General features: G+C 41.4%; 1 long non-coding RNA gene across 1 annotated transcript; it reads left to right on the plus strand.

Annotated features, from left to right (window-relative positions):
* LOC110404977 lies at nucleotides 12098-14623 on the plus strand. Its single transcript, XR_002442626.1, has 2 exons — nucleotides 12098-12183; nucleotides 14152-14623. It is a non-coding gene; the product is annotated as an uncharacterized LOC110404977 (long non-coding RNA).

Below are 15471 nucleotides of genomic sequence, written 5' to 3' on the forward strand. Positions count from 1 at the left end.
ATGCAATATTTTTTAGTGGACCAGGTGCAGGGCTGACCCTGCCAAAATGCAACATTTCACAAAATCATGTGCTTAGAATAGCAGTGGCATGGGCTGAAGGCAAAACGAAAAAGGATGTCAATCTCTGGATTTTAGTGCTCAACACTGAAACCAAAAGGTGGTGCCTAGAATCAAGCCCAGGAATACAGAACAGCCTATAAAAGGAAGGAATGCTCCTCGTCTCCTCACGCATCCTTTGCCGCACAGTTGCACCTGCACCGGGTATGGAAGAAGCAGCACAAACTGAGTGAATGCTTCACCCAATGGTTTTGTTCTGAACCGTTCTCTTTCAGTAAAAATACACAACCGCCCCAAGACAAGCTCTTATTTCACGCAGGTAACACAGCTAAGCTATAACCTTTCTGACATTTAGGGAGGCTGATCACTGGCAGTAAGTGCTTAACAAGCAGGGATTTGATTGCGTGGCATGAAGCCTGCATAATTTATTTTTAATAGTCTGACACAATCCGTCGCCATGTGGGAAAGATACAGAAGGATTTGGATAGCGGAGAGCACCATCCACACAAGGATTTACACAAATGGTTGAGTTACAGGAGGAGTGGTGAGGCATTAAGCTACTAGGAACCATTCAAAGAAGAGCATAATTTGAGAACGGGAATGGGCTAAATACAGTCATCATAAAAAGTCCATGAAAATCAGATGATTCAATCCCTTTCTAAAAATATAATTGTAACTGACTCCAGTAAAGCAAAAACTGTCTTACTGTGCTGCTTTTTATAACATTTGCAATTTGTATCAGCCCTGCTGATTCTGTAAACATCTCTAAGCAGCAGAACAAACATGCTGCTGGTTGACATGCACAGCAAACTTCCCATCAGTTTTCCCTGCCATTTTGGGAAGACCATGAACAACAACAAAAAAAAACCAAACCCTTCCTGAGCTGAGACTTGTTCTTCACTAAGCTGCTGCCTTTGCAAGATTTATCCTTGTAGGCTTATATGCACCCCCGAAACAGATGAGGGGTTTAAAATGGAAAGACAGACTGATCCTTAATTACAGTACCTCTTATTACAATTCTACAAGGCAATAGCAATGAGAAATTACCTTGTGGGATACAAAAACTAAGCTACGTGATTTCATTCTAAACGTAAGTGATGGTCTGCTTTAAGAGAGTGTAGTTTTAATTAAGCTGATCTTTGAAGGGGAAGTTGATGGCATTACACAAAGATCTCTGTTTTTCCCCATAATAAAGGTTGGTATAACTTTACAAAATTCAATTATTTCTATCCAGTGCTGCGTAAGAAATATTTGGGAAGTGACTGAAACAATTCTTAAAGCAAATTATACCACTGTCAGAAAATAAGAGATCAGTATGTCAAAACACAAGGGTATTTCTACACAAGGCACCTAGCAAGTTATGTTATACAGACAGTCCCTGTCTGGATATGATATTCCTCTCATTAATTTTATCTACAAATAGGAAGAGGAATGTTTTGTATTTGCTGTTTGAAATTAAAAAAAAAATATATCCAAATGAAAAATGTCTTCAAATGTATAAAAAAAGGATACAGAAAAAAAAAATGTTTTAATTCAAATAAGGTTACTCAGCACTGTAAAAACCTAAGTACAGGATTGTGAGGTCCCCAAATAATGGCATTTTCTGCAGTAAAACCAGATCTATAAAAGTCCATCCACGATTCTCACGTATATGTTTTTAATAAGTGGATTTTATATATTAGCTACCTAAAAGAAGACCTATTATAATAGCAAGTGTTTTACCAAGGACTCTCTCTGTTTATATTTCGAATTAGATCAAATGGTGATAAAGTCAGAGATGCTCAAACACTGGCCTGGTGGGCCCGGTGGAAAGTGGCTGGCTGGATAAACACAGAGCCAGTTTATTTATTCCTTTACGCTGATCTAATGCAACTGACATCAATGCCAAGCTTCAAATGAAAGTACCAGAGTAATAAGGAAGTAGTGCGATGGTACTTGAGGGGTTCCTGCTACATTTTTGTAACAGCAAACACAATTTGATCTAATCTGGCTGTAGTTTATATGAACTGCCACTATGTACAGCTTCTTAAAATGAAGTCTGTTTTCTTCTTTTAGATGAAGATGCATATATTTTAAAGCTTGCACCCTGCATTTTCTGAAATATGCTGAGACACTCAAGCTTTTAAAGGATCCAGAGATGACACAGAAAAATTGAATACATTTTCTGCTTTTAATCTACTTTGTATCTACATCTGTCTCTGCATAAACTGAGATTATGATACCGCATATACAGCTTTTAATTTCCCAGTACTTTGGTATTAGCAGTAACAGTGAGCCATTTACCTGCTTGAGTGAATCTACATTACTGTCCCTGTTTCACTTTTAGCATTCTCCAACCTGTGTCTCCTTAATCAACAATTATCTGCTTCCTTGCACTTGCACTCCAGATGGAGAGAAGGTAAGCAGATGCTTGGGTGAATGTCTTTCTGGTGATGGATCCTTCCTTGCTGCAATTCATGCATATCATTACAGACCATTTTCACTTCTTCGGCAATCTTTAGCCTCTAAATCATGAAAATCGAAACCCTATTATCTTCCTTCATGTTCTTTATGCAAATTAATATTATTCCTTCTTTTATATATATATGTGTATATATATGTATAGATATATATATAGTAAAGCAAATGTAGAAACACATAGGAAGCCTTAGTCTGCATATGCCTGGCTAACTGAATTGGGTTCATCAGCAGGTAGGATGGCTTTGCTAGCATTTAAAGCCAACGCAACAGATTCCTATGCAACACTGATTTCTTTATCTAGAAAAAGGGCTCGACTGCCAGAACTGGTGAGGGACAGCCAACACGGCATAACCACAGCTGAGGAAGGAATGGAGCAGGGCTTCCTAATTAACACAGGTTGGCAGGAAGTGTACATCCTTCCCCTCTTCTTTATAATTCAACGAGTAACAATATTAGAGCAGAAATTCCTTAAAGACATCGTGATAATGACATGTAATATAGGAAACGCAAAATGAATGATAAAGAAATAGTACGAAGGTCTATTAGAAGTGTCAGAAGTAATTTTTGTGAGACTCCGCTGAATAGCACGGACTGTTACCTACTGACATTTTGTTTGGCAGAGATCTGGGAATAGCTCTGCATTCACTCCAGAAAGAAAGGAATGAGATCAGAATCGCTGGAGATTTGTGGAAGCAAGAACAGACATGGGAAGACAAATGCATTTAAAACAATCAGAATTCATTGATGTTACAGAAGCTGCAAAAAGTTCCCATCATGAAAGTGCTAATAAACCTGGGTCACGAGGAGAGGCAGTGACAGCAGGAGATGGCCTTCTGCTTGCACCAGACTGTTGGTCCAAAGAGATATGTCTGCAGAGGGAACAGGCAACATCTGCAAGCACTTTTGCGAGATATCTGAACAATACACCGAGTGGTAGATACCAGAAAACCATGTTTGAATGAAGCCATCTAGTGTGCAGCTACACGAAGATCTGCACATGGAGAGTTTTTGTAAATTGTTCTGGTTTTGTTTGCTTTTCTGCACTCTCTCATAGCTAAATGACTACTTCCAGCTGATACTCATTATGTGACACCTAGTACCCTATACTTGCAACCACTGATGTCTTCAGAGGATTCTCCAACACATAACACAGGCGGACATTGATCCACTGACCATTTAGCAGAATTGTGAGGTGCAGTAATGAAACTTCATTGTAATTCCCAGACTCCATTCTTCTAGTTTTCTCTCCTTTAACGAAAATCAATGTGAAAAGTGACCCACTTATCTGATACTTCACATCCAGAAGCCACAACCACAAATCCAACCCTAAAAATCTCCAAATGTCTCAGATCATTGTTTTCTAAAAATGAACAAAACACAGACACAAAACCCTAAAGAAATTAAAAAAAAAAAAAAGGAAGAACACCCAAATTCCTAAAATGTACGCTATATAGAAAATCATATGAGACTTAGCCACAAACCCATTTTGAGGGCATTAAAAAATATCACTGAGAATACTGCAATTGTCTTGAAACCTAAGGCTGTTCATCAGTGGTTGCACTTGGCTGTGTTTTCAAAACAGAAACCGCACTTGATAACGCTACTAGCTGTATCAAAAATAACTTTTGTAAAAGCCTTGGTGTTTAGTTTTGCTTATACTTTTAGAATTTCCTTGTCCAATTATCTCCAATCAAGCCTGACAGTTCACTCCTGGGGTGAAAGAGCTCCCAGTTCCATTATAGATAAGCTCACAGGTATTGATTTGAGCATTTCCCACCCCCAGTCAGAACTAGATATCTGCAGAGGACAGAAAGTTTTCAAATCCCTTGCCATGTAGCAAAAGTGAAACAGCATCGGCGAATAACGCAGATCAAATGAAAGCATAGGAACCACTTAGGCTCTACTGAGAGCATTATTCGTCGCTCCAGAGGTCACCTTTTCTGGAAGGATCATTAAGAAGCCAAGCATTCTGCAAGGATTAACATCCACTAAGCCCCCACATTTATTCTGGAGACTGAGCTCAACATGGGACTTTAACACGAGGACGAACAACGCTGCTGAGCAGTTTCTTTTCCTCATTCTCTTTGCAGTGAGTTAGAGACGAGTTCAGGGGACTGTTTTTTTCTGGGTTACCTGTGTGGGTGACCTGATTTACCATGTGTGTATGCATCTGGAACAAGCTGCATTACCAAAATATGATCACGTGCCAACCTTATGTATGAGTCACCACCACAGCAGCAATGAGGTGGTCACCAAACACACCAAATACAGGAGTCAAGGAACACCGTTCACACACAGCAATGGGTTTTGTGGAATACAAGCAAGGGCTGAAGTAGACTGTTTTGATTCTTCTACGGATCTAATGCGGAAAAGGCCAATAAGCTCAATATTTTTAATTGTGTCTTTTTACACTCAGCAGAAAGGCAGCTAAACATATACAGCCTGATCAAACCGCTTACATTAAACTTGCCAATCCCTTTTGCTTTAGCTTTGACCTCCTAAAAAAAAAAGTAAAATCTACAAAGACTACAGAGAAAACAGCTATTTCATATCAAAGTATATATCCTACAGACTACATTAATTTTTTTCTGCATTAACATACTTCCTCATGATTCGCATTGCTAAAGCATACAGAGAAGACATGCTGTTGAGACTTCTTGCTCTCTCCAGTTGCATGGTAAGAACATGGAAGAGGAAGAGGAAAAGAGTGCACATCAATTCCAGAGAAAAAAAGTCCTTTCCTCTTCCCAAGAGACTGCAGACATACCCCCACATGGCCACGTGTCTATTAGTAATTCAGTCATTCCCAGGTTCCTCCGCACTGCAGAGGCAGCTGGAGCAGAGCAATTCATACCCCACCATTCAATTCCCCTGCTCCCCACACCAGGCTGGACACTGCCTCTATATTAGTGCCCAGGGCATCTTGCTGATGCCCCCCAGGTGTGCTTGATGTTGCTTGGGAGAGTGTTAGCTATCAAGGACCCTTCTAACAACTTAGCAGCAGAAATGACTGACAGCACTACACAGAAATGCTGTTTTCGCAAAGCTTTAGGTAGGGGCTTTCTCCAGCATCACAAGGATGCCTATAGCAGAGCCACTAATTTTATGCAAACTTTTATAGTTGGTGGCTTGGGACCGGGAGTATTGCCTCTGCAATGACTGCTAGAGAAGGCCTGCAAAATTCACTTTCAATCTCATTTGAGCAGTGCCTATGGATTCATAAAGATGATCAAAGATTTTACAGCAACCAAAATCCAATGCACAGCATAAATGCCAAAAAGTAATTTAGGTTGCTTAATAAATGAGTTTCAAAGCAGGATTCGGGCACTGCCTGAATAAAGCACCTCATGGGATACACATTCCTTTGTTCAAGGGAGTTTCATCTTAGTCCTTAAATTTTGCCTCTGTGATCATAGGGACTAGCTCAAGGACAAGGTGCTGTTTGAGCACAGCAGAAACAGTCTAGATCATATTAGTCCTTGATCTAACTCACTTTAAAATGTTGCCGAAGACATCTTGGATTTATCTACTCTGTCTAAAGGACAGATAGAAAAACTGACACAGCCACAAGAAGTCAGCAGTAAGAGGAGAGCTCTATCTCCTTTTGAAGGCATAGTGACAGCGCTTAGGAAAAAAAAAAAAAAAAAAAGCATGCATCATCAGAAGGCATCTCCAATTTTTACAGAGAAAACAGAGGAGAAAGTGTCTTCCGGGCCATTTCTCAGCAGAGTTTTTGCAAGAGACACCTTGGCCCAACTCCTGCTAATTCACTTCTGTCTTCCAGCTTGTGCTCCCGATTCTATCCACTGTCAGGTTTATAGACCAGATCCTATCTCTGAGTTATTTTTAGCCTGAAACAGTGTCCTGAAAGGTACACAAGGACTTTGTGCAGTTCATATTGAGCTCTGGAAACTTTTGGCTCATTATTAGCCAGTGCCAGCTTTTGGGGTGACAATCGCCCATGCTCTGACACTAATAAGACCCCAACAGAAGAAGATTTAATGGTTGAAAAGGTTTAAGTGGCTTTTGACTGCTGGAAACCCTGAAAAGTTGTGTTTGATCTGCATTAAAAAAAAAATAAAAAAATAAAAAAAAACCACCAGACAGCTTTCTCTACCAGAATATGGTAATTGTTCAAAATGAAATGTCAATGTCAATGAAATTTTGTTCTGAAAGAAAACTGGGCAAAAAAATACAACATTTTGGTAACATTTAAATGTTCTATCTTGACCTTTAGGAACAGACTGTTTTGATATTCAATTTTGTCTTCACTGTGTCATTTCTAAGAGATATAGGCATAATCTTTAATACATGATAATATGTTTCAGAAAATGAAAATCAGAACTAACCAAGCTTTATTAGGAACACAATTCAGAGTTTCAGAAGTTCAAAGTTCAAACATATTTAAGTGTCACAACATTTTCCGAATGAAAATATTAGATCTTGAAATGAATAATCTGCATTTAGCGCGGATATCTTTGTTTCCATTCCCAATTGGAAATGAGAAAGTTTTGGAGGCATTAGTTTCTCCAGCTACTTGCTGAGAATCCCTGTTCCTAATCTTAATAGACAATCAATGCATAAACAAATCTTTTTTTTTAAATATAAAGATGAGATGAGATTTTTAATAAACATTCAAAACTAGCAACAAGAAGCTTGGGTTAATCACTTATAACCAACAGCTTTTCTGTTTACTCTTGATACAACTTTTAAAAATCACTCTCATTATTTATAAAAAAAAGTTAATGAGGAAATACTTAAATTCCATTTCAAACTTTATTCCTAATTAAAAATAGGGCTGCTAATTATAATGCCTGTCTACTTTGGAAGGTGCTGCAAGGCTTAATTAATTGTCAGTGAAGCTCATTTGAGATGCTCACGATGGACGTGTAAGATTGGTTGTGTTAATCGGGAGGAAGGCGATGCGAGCTGTGGATCAAGGGGAAACTGATCCATCATGTCCCTGTGGGGCTGGCGAAGGATGTATGCACAGCCCATGAATTCCTGTGGACCTGTTGCCTCCATCTTCCAAAGGGAAGAGCAGGAATCTGAGGCATTTCCTGGGCAGTTCTCCACAGGGGTTGAGTTGAACCCGGATCACTTGAAACAGGCCCAAAGAACCATCCTCCTGTGCAGACGAATGGAGAAACCTCCTCCTGTCTTCTGCTTTTAGGAGGCACGTCTTTAACTTCTCTCCTAGCATTGCTCCATCTGTCTTCAGCGCTGACTCAAGAGCCACGTCCAGTTAGAGCAACCTCACAGCCACTCAGCAGCGCCTTTACACCGGCTTGGCACAAGCTGAAAGAAAGCCCACTGCACCTCTCTGTGACCAGAACATGTGCACGGGGGGGAAGCAGCAGCCTGAAGGGATGGGCATGGTGGCAGAAGGGACAGCACCCCGCTTATAAGTGGCATGAATGCAAACTGAGTCATGAAGAGGTGTGCATCTCCTCTTCTGCGACCGAGATATTTTGTCTACTCAAGGCATCCACGTACCGCTGTGTGTTTTTGCCACCTGACTTCCACTTCCTCTCCACCTGCCATTGCTCAGACAGGCATGCAATTAATCCCATTACAAACTAATGGATTTACACCTCGATTACATTAAAATGTGGTGAAGCAGTGCCTGTGACACAATTGCACTTTTCCTGGCAGAAACATTCTGAAAACTGCTCTTTCCACTTCCATCCCTCGTGAATACAAATAACTTTTGCTTACTAACAGAAAGTCATTTCCCTGTCTGAGCTTTGCATTTGATCTCTGCTGAAGCAGTCTCAGGAGGAAAAACGGAAATCTAAGAAGTTTGTGTGTAATAAGGATTTACGTCTGTGCTACTTCAAACAAACAAGCAAGTTTTTGTTTGTTTTCTTTTTGAATATGCAAAATACAAGGGGCAGTTAAATGCTTCAGGAGGACAGTCAGTGCTGGGACGCAGCAACTCAGCTCCCATCTGATGGGCTTCGTTTTATGGAGCTCAGGAAGCAGTTGTGTGACCCAGGACTAAACAAAATATTTCTATTCCTGTTCTAAACCCAATACTGAGTGGTGACCCAATTTCTAAGTAGGGAGGTTTTCTGATTACCTGACAGGAGCACCTATTTGTAAGAAAAGAATTGCAAGAGCACATTTAATCTTTCATGCTACGAGTATGACAGCTGTGCTTTCACTCTCAGCTTGCTTGAAGGATGATCAGTGCAGAGCTAATTTTTATACGTTCAAGATTTGCAGATAGGAATATGCATACACTGTAGTAGCTGTTTATCTGCTTCAAGCACTAATTGTGTGGGTTCTAGCACGAGTGCAGCAGGAAAGCAGTGTATTTCACGGTTAATACCAGTGAAGAGACACGCAATGCTCAGTGGATAAAAGGCTTCTAGTCCCAGCTGGGAAAATAGTTCCATTATCTCCCAGCTGCATAGACCTTCCATACGGCTCCGTTCTGCCTCGATGAACACTGTGCCTTGCTGAGAGCTTGAAACAGTTCCGCAGAAAATTGTAAAGATCCTGAGACATTTCACTGTTAAGATCTGTAAGTACAGAATTGTGCTGTCTACTGCAATGTGAATAATGCTGGGGGAACTGTCTTGTTTTTTGTTTTTTGTTTTTTTTAAATCAGTAATTTTTATTAGCATAAGGGGTAGAGAATGAAGAAAATTCACTGCTTTATGTTGCTTTGTCTCTAAATGGCTGATGCTCCAAATGTATACATTCTTGGAAGAGACAAATATATACATATTGAATTTGTATGCATGCAAGGTCTGAGTCAAACAGAGTAGGAAACTGTGCTAGTAACAGACACCACAGGTATATTTTTTGAGAGTATCACAGCTCCGTGCTGCAGTAAAACGGACAACAGAGGATGACAGTGCTAATTTTGGCACTTTCATAAGACTTTGTACAGCATATAAATAATGAGGTGGGGAATGAGAGACCAGACTAATTTCTACCAGCTGAAGGTGTAAACGCAATAAACATAAATCCTAAGAAAATTTAAGCAAGTCTTTAAAGGAAGTCTTTCCTCTTGCTCATTTTAACAATTAAAAAAGTCAAGGTTACAGCATATACTGAATTTTGGTTTTGCAAGATGCACAAGAGATTTAGTTTTGACATTGTCAGTTACTTACAGCATATGACACAGCCTTAAAAGAAATGTGACACTTCATAAAAAGTTTGGAAGTCCACGTTTCCAGAAGCAACTGCTTGACTAGTGCCTTCTGTTAAATCGTGTACTCCCATGGTGCTCTTTAGGCGAACACCTCAATTCAGACAGTTGTTGCATGTCTGAAGGGTCTCCTCCAGCAGCCTCTGCACTATCTGGCTGAATGCTAACAATTTCCTGCAGCACTTATGCATCTGAATGATTAAACAAGAGGGAACCACTCTGCAGCCTATGTAAATAAGTTGCTTGTCCTTTTGACAACACTGCAGCTGTATTCAGGTAAATCTTACAAATTGAAAATCAGACTATTTATTTTTATGAAATAGCACTTCCTCCACACTTTTTATTTTCTTCCTCCCAAGAGAGGGGAACTGCCACACTGGCAATTCCTAAAGTTCTGCAAGTTCACCAAGTTGTGTGCATGCATGTAAACCCCGCAGCATTTGTAATTCCAGGCACCACACCACCACAAATAACCCACACTCATCAGCCAGCTTTTGCTTTGGTGCTCCTGAGGCACTATTTCAGTGTTTCACGTTCCATGAGTCTCTGCTTCAGAGGTTTTATGACATTCAAAAGTCCCAACTCAGTACCTGTAGGAAGTTAGCAACTATCGTATATCAAATTTTATTGTTTAAAAAAGAAAAATAAAACACACCAATGTATGCAGCTATAGTTTTCAAATGCTGGTGAGGTACTGATTGCCATGTATTAGGCGTGTTACCTTCCATGCTGAGGATGAAATTATAAATAATATATAACAACTTAAGTGCTTTAAATCAAAGAAGAGACATGTTTCTTTTCTTCCAGCTTTACGATCAGTATTAGAAAGGTTTGTGGTGCATAGTAAGCTACCCTAAAATTAATTTCTTGCTGCTGAAGCAAATATTTCCATCACAAAACAAGGTGCCAGCATCCCCAAGAGGACTTGAAATACAAAGTTGTGTGTTTGCATAGCAAGGCTACAAAACACTATTTGTACTTGAGCAAGAAATTTCCATTAGAAGGATGTTTGTCTTTGTCTTGAGAGTATATAGAACTATATCAGCTCTTCAGTGATGACATTCAGTGATCCTTTTCCCCCCAGAAGCTGTATTAACTGTGTGTTACTACAAGACAATATTCCTTTTGTTTAAAATTATTACCTACTTCATTGCAGAGGGTTACCGCAGCCTGCCTGCCCACAGCCCCTGCCTAGCCCAGCCAGCTGCTGCCCACAGGCCCTACTCAAGGCAAGCAGGCCCCAAACCCACCCAGCTCTACCCGCGTGAACTCCAGAGGAAAAAATGTCAGAAACCCTTTTTTCCTTCTCATCAAAGGCTGCACTCAGCATGGATTATAGCTAGGTATGAGGGCACATTTACAACTTAGTCTGCTAGGCATGAAGCAATCTCTTTACAAAGCAAAGGCTCAAGTAACTTCAGACAGTATTCTAACTGCAGATGTTTGCGCTGGTAGTTATCTCTGGGATACCAAAAACCAAGCTCTGTGGGAATACACCAGTTTGTAAAGACCTTATCTCCACTCATAACCTAGCACACTTCTAGAAGTCTTTCTTATTTACACAAAAAACTTTCTACAAATGCAGAATACACAAGAAAAAAAAAAATCCACCACTAAAAAAAAAAAAAAAAAAGAACAAAGTAGCTCTGAAAAGCTGAACCATCAGAAGTAAAACCAACACATAGCACGGTAAATCAGGAAACTACTTACAGTTCTGTGTCTTGTCAAGAGAACAACCAGATGCCAATGGCCCGAGGCAGAGCACCAGGGCTGTTGAAGATCTTAATGCTAGGCTGCTGCTGAACAGTCCAGCTCAGCACAGAGCGAGGTGATAGCAGGATACCTTTACACAAAAATAAAAACAGCCAAAGGTGAGAATTTGTATCGACCAGCTTCAAAGATTTGGAGATTTGCAAGCTGAGGGGTCAGTCTCCCAACTCTGAGGCCCAGCCAGGCAGTCCAGGCCCAGCTGCTCGTCCCGCCAGAGATAATTAACAGCTCTTAACAACCTATTCAGTGCAGGAATTCACCTTGCAAAACTGTTCCTTTGGTGTTGCTGTAGGAAGTATTTCGCTGCCATCTCGCTGCTCAGTGAGAGCCGATAACCCGCCTCTGCCCAGGCCTGCAGTGAGGACTTTTTATGGTCTCTGTGTGGTCACTTGCTCACATTTTTTGCATAGCTGGATGCTGAAATCTTCTAGGATTATTTCCCAATTTTTTTAGCTTCAGAAGACGTGGGAAGAGCACAGTAGGAGAAACAGCAGTCTTAAAATGGTCTTGCCTGAGCTCTCCTGGTTTAGCATGTGGCTTTGGACCCGACTTGCCCTATGCTTTATTTCTTCCTCACCAAGATGCAGAGTCCTTCTCTCACAACGTCTCAAAGACAGGATTTGCATGTCTGAAAGGCCAAGAAGGGAACTGAGAAGGACCTGCCTCCAGTCACCAGAAGAAGGACAAGAGTTGTAAACTGCTGATGCAAATAGACAGAAGCAGCTCTTCCACTGGTAGGTACATGATTGGATTTTCACAGGTGTAGCAGTCTCCATGCTCTGCTGGAGGACTGGAGACAGATGATCTCTCCTGTGCTGCTGGCAGCAGCTGTGCAACATTTAATTAGGTTGCATGTTTTTGGCATATTTCCTGCTCAGCTTACTTTTTTTGTCCTCGATGACTCAGTACTCTAAATCCCCCATGTCAGTAGCCCTGGGCTGCCACCACTCCTCCTCATCCTCCCACCTGCACCCAGAGTAGGCTGGGCTGAGGATGGCACTGCCACCATGGTAGGCTCTTCTGGGCTAGTGCAGGAGGCTTGCTGACAGCCAACAGGATAAGTATCCAGGCTGCCATGTATGTTCTGTGGGGCTTTTACATGGGATTGTTTGTATTTTGGCTTTCCTGCAAGAGAAAAATTCCGTAGCGTACAGGATAGCAACTGAGAGACAGGGACAGGGAGAAGGTAGGAGGAGAGAAGAGTAATATTCCTCACTTAGACCCTCTAATATGTTTCTAACCTATAAAGCCAAAAAAAAAAAAAAAAGGATAAAGACAGTCAGAAATATGGTTTGTTTTATTAAAATTCTTGACAGCATCTGCTGTAATGCTCTTGTTAAAAGAGATAGAACAGCAGAAAGATGAGAGAAGCAGTGTTATGTCCTTGCTGTTTACACAACATAATAATATGGGAACTGATATGGTTGGCTTCCAGATAACTGTTTTTATTCACTATAAATAAACACGCATGACCCAGTCACCCGGGTACACAATGGCTCTCTTGGGCTCCCATCACAGCTTCTAGAGGCCTCTCAAAGAAATAAAGATGTTACCTAATTTTTCTGAACTAAATACTCACCTTGCTTTAGGACACCTTGATGTGATTACCAGTAGGATCCATGTAATATATAAGATTCCTCAGATTAAATCTGAGGACTGTTTCCTATTTTTTCATGAACTACGCTCTCTCTCAGCTGTAACAAAGGCACAAAGAGCTTAGGTCCTCCCAATGGCAATGTCTGCAAGGAAACTACCATGGGAAAGGGCTGGCTGGAAAACAAGAATACTCTGCTGTTGGAAACGGTGTAATTTTGTTCATTTCCATTCCAGTGCAGAAGTGGCTGAGCAATGTATCTCGGAGCAGCTGCTCACCTGGGATTTAGGGCAATGATCTCAACACTGCAGCCTTTTAATGTGCAAAAAAAGATCAGTGGTTAATTTGCTACCCTGGATCGGGTGGATTACTCTCTGCTGTTCTTGCTGAGCCTTTCTCAGAAGGCTTTCCCAGGGTCAAGATGATCAAACCCTGGGGGAGATGAGCCGACAGCAGCCCGCAGTCTGGGATTAGGACCCTCTCCAGGGAACACGAGAACACTATTTAGGCAGAGCAGAAATTTCACTGCTGCTCATGACCCAAACTCTTAGCTATTCTGGAACCTTACTTCAGCAGGTTTCCTATGTATTTAAGAAATCTCATATAAAATTTTATCGGAGCTGTTTCTGTGCGTGAGGTTTGCTGCTATCACACTGAGCTACTGAACATCTCGCTCCGTTGCTAACTGACTGGAGAGGAGTAGATTTTAGGGAAACCAGTGCCCAGCTAATGAGGAAAGCACTCTTTGCTGTGGACAAAGGACACGGTAGGCTGATCTATCAGCAAGCACAAGAAGATAACCACTGCTTACCAGCACCTTTTTTTTCTCACATTCCTGTGATTAATGCAGCATACAATTAGAGAGCCTAACCGGGCAGAAGTTTTGCATCAGAGTCAAAGTGAGTGAGTTTTAGGATGCATAGTGTTTATTTCCCCTTCAAACATGTCTTTTGTTTTGTGCGTTTTAGGCTTCATCTTATCCTGTTGCCTTGTCTGTTGCTAGGTCAGTCTGCCAAAAATAGGGATGGTTGGGCCTTGGGATATTTGCCTGTGTTTCTGAAACCCTGGTACACAGTACACCTCACCAACTCAAATTCATTTCTCCCAGGCAAGGTGTACAGCATATATGTTGTGCCTTTGGTGACAGAAATGAGGATTAAAAGCACTGAAGTTTCTGCAACTCCATCTCTTCAAGCACTTTCTGATAATTCTACCATGAAATTAAAAAAACAGCAGGACCAGAGCAAACCTCACTGTAAGTTGTGCTTCCTCCATTTGTAAAGGAATCCAGATAAACTGTAGATTTATATCACCTAAATGAGATTGTTGTGCCACACAGGCTCCCCAGCATCCTGCATGGAGTCAGTGTCCCATCGTGCCACTCTGTTGTCTCGGTGGTCAGAATTCAGGTTCATCTGCAGTGAGGTGCGCTGCATCCCTGCCTTCCCTCACAGATCACAAGAAGCCTGTCCTTGAATGGGGTAAATAAGGCCAAGCTTGTTATTTGCTCTGTGGGACTGTTCTCCGCAAAGGAGACACACGCAGCCTTTGGAGAGCCACACTGAGCGTCCGGGCTGATCTCCAGCACTGCTGCTGATCGTCCTTGGTGCATCGTTGCACTCCTCTGGTCTGTCTGGCAGCAGCCACTAGCACAACAACTAATGTGCTAAGAGTCTTCCTGTCCTTTGGAGTCAGCTAAGCCCTAGATGGTAACTGGTGCGCACTGTGTGGCTTTCTGTAGCGTTACTGCTGCATTTAAGCTCTCCTCAGACTGGCGATGTTCTGTTGATTTCCTTAATTCAGGCACTTATCCCCCAATGGTTTCACTTTCCTTTGGATGATAATAGCAGGGAAGCTCTGCAACCGCCAGCAGAGCTGGGGGCTGAGGAAATGCTACAAAATCACCTCTCTCCCAGAAATTGTTTTGTCTGCTGGCTTAACGGGAGCACTCTGGCTGCACAGCGGGTTAGAGGTTTTACCCCTATTATACTCACTTAAACTGCCACCTTTTTCTCAGTACTGACATCATTAGCTATGACATGTTGCTGAAGCTTTTCCACAGAGGTGACCCAGTCCTTGCTGAAGCTATCAGACAAAGCTAAAAGCCATATATATATATATATATGTTTAACTCTCTTCTTTCCAATATTGCTCACCCTGAAGCCATGAGAGGTGCACATCTAATCCCACTAACTCCTTTCTGGTCCTTCTGTGCCACCATAGCTAGATGTGGATTTCCAGTCCTGGCATGCTTTCCTCACCCAGAAGTCCATACTAGAGGTATTTGCTAACCGTATAGCAATGTGATGCCTGGATTTGGTGAGGGAAGAGCCAGAGGGAAAAGACCTGTCAGAGGAAGAAGACCTGTCTTCTGCTGAAAAGGGAAATCTTCACTTCCCATACAGTTCAAACAGGAAGTTACACATTT

This window comes from Numida meleagris, chromosome 11 (assembly GCF_002078875.1).
Source record: "Numida meleagris isolate 19003 breed g44 Domestic line chromosome 11, NumMel1.0, whole genome shotgun sequence".
In the NCBI taxonomy this organism is placed as follows: domain Eukaryota; kingdom Metazoa; phylum Chordata; class Aves; order Galliformes; family Numididae; genus Numida; species Numida meleagris.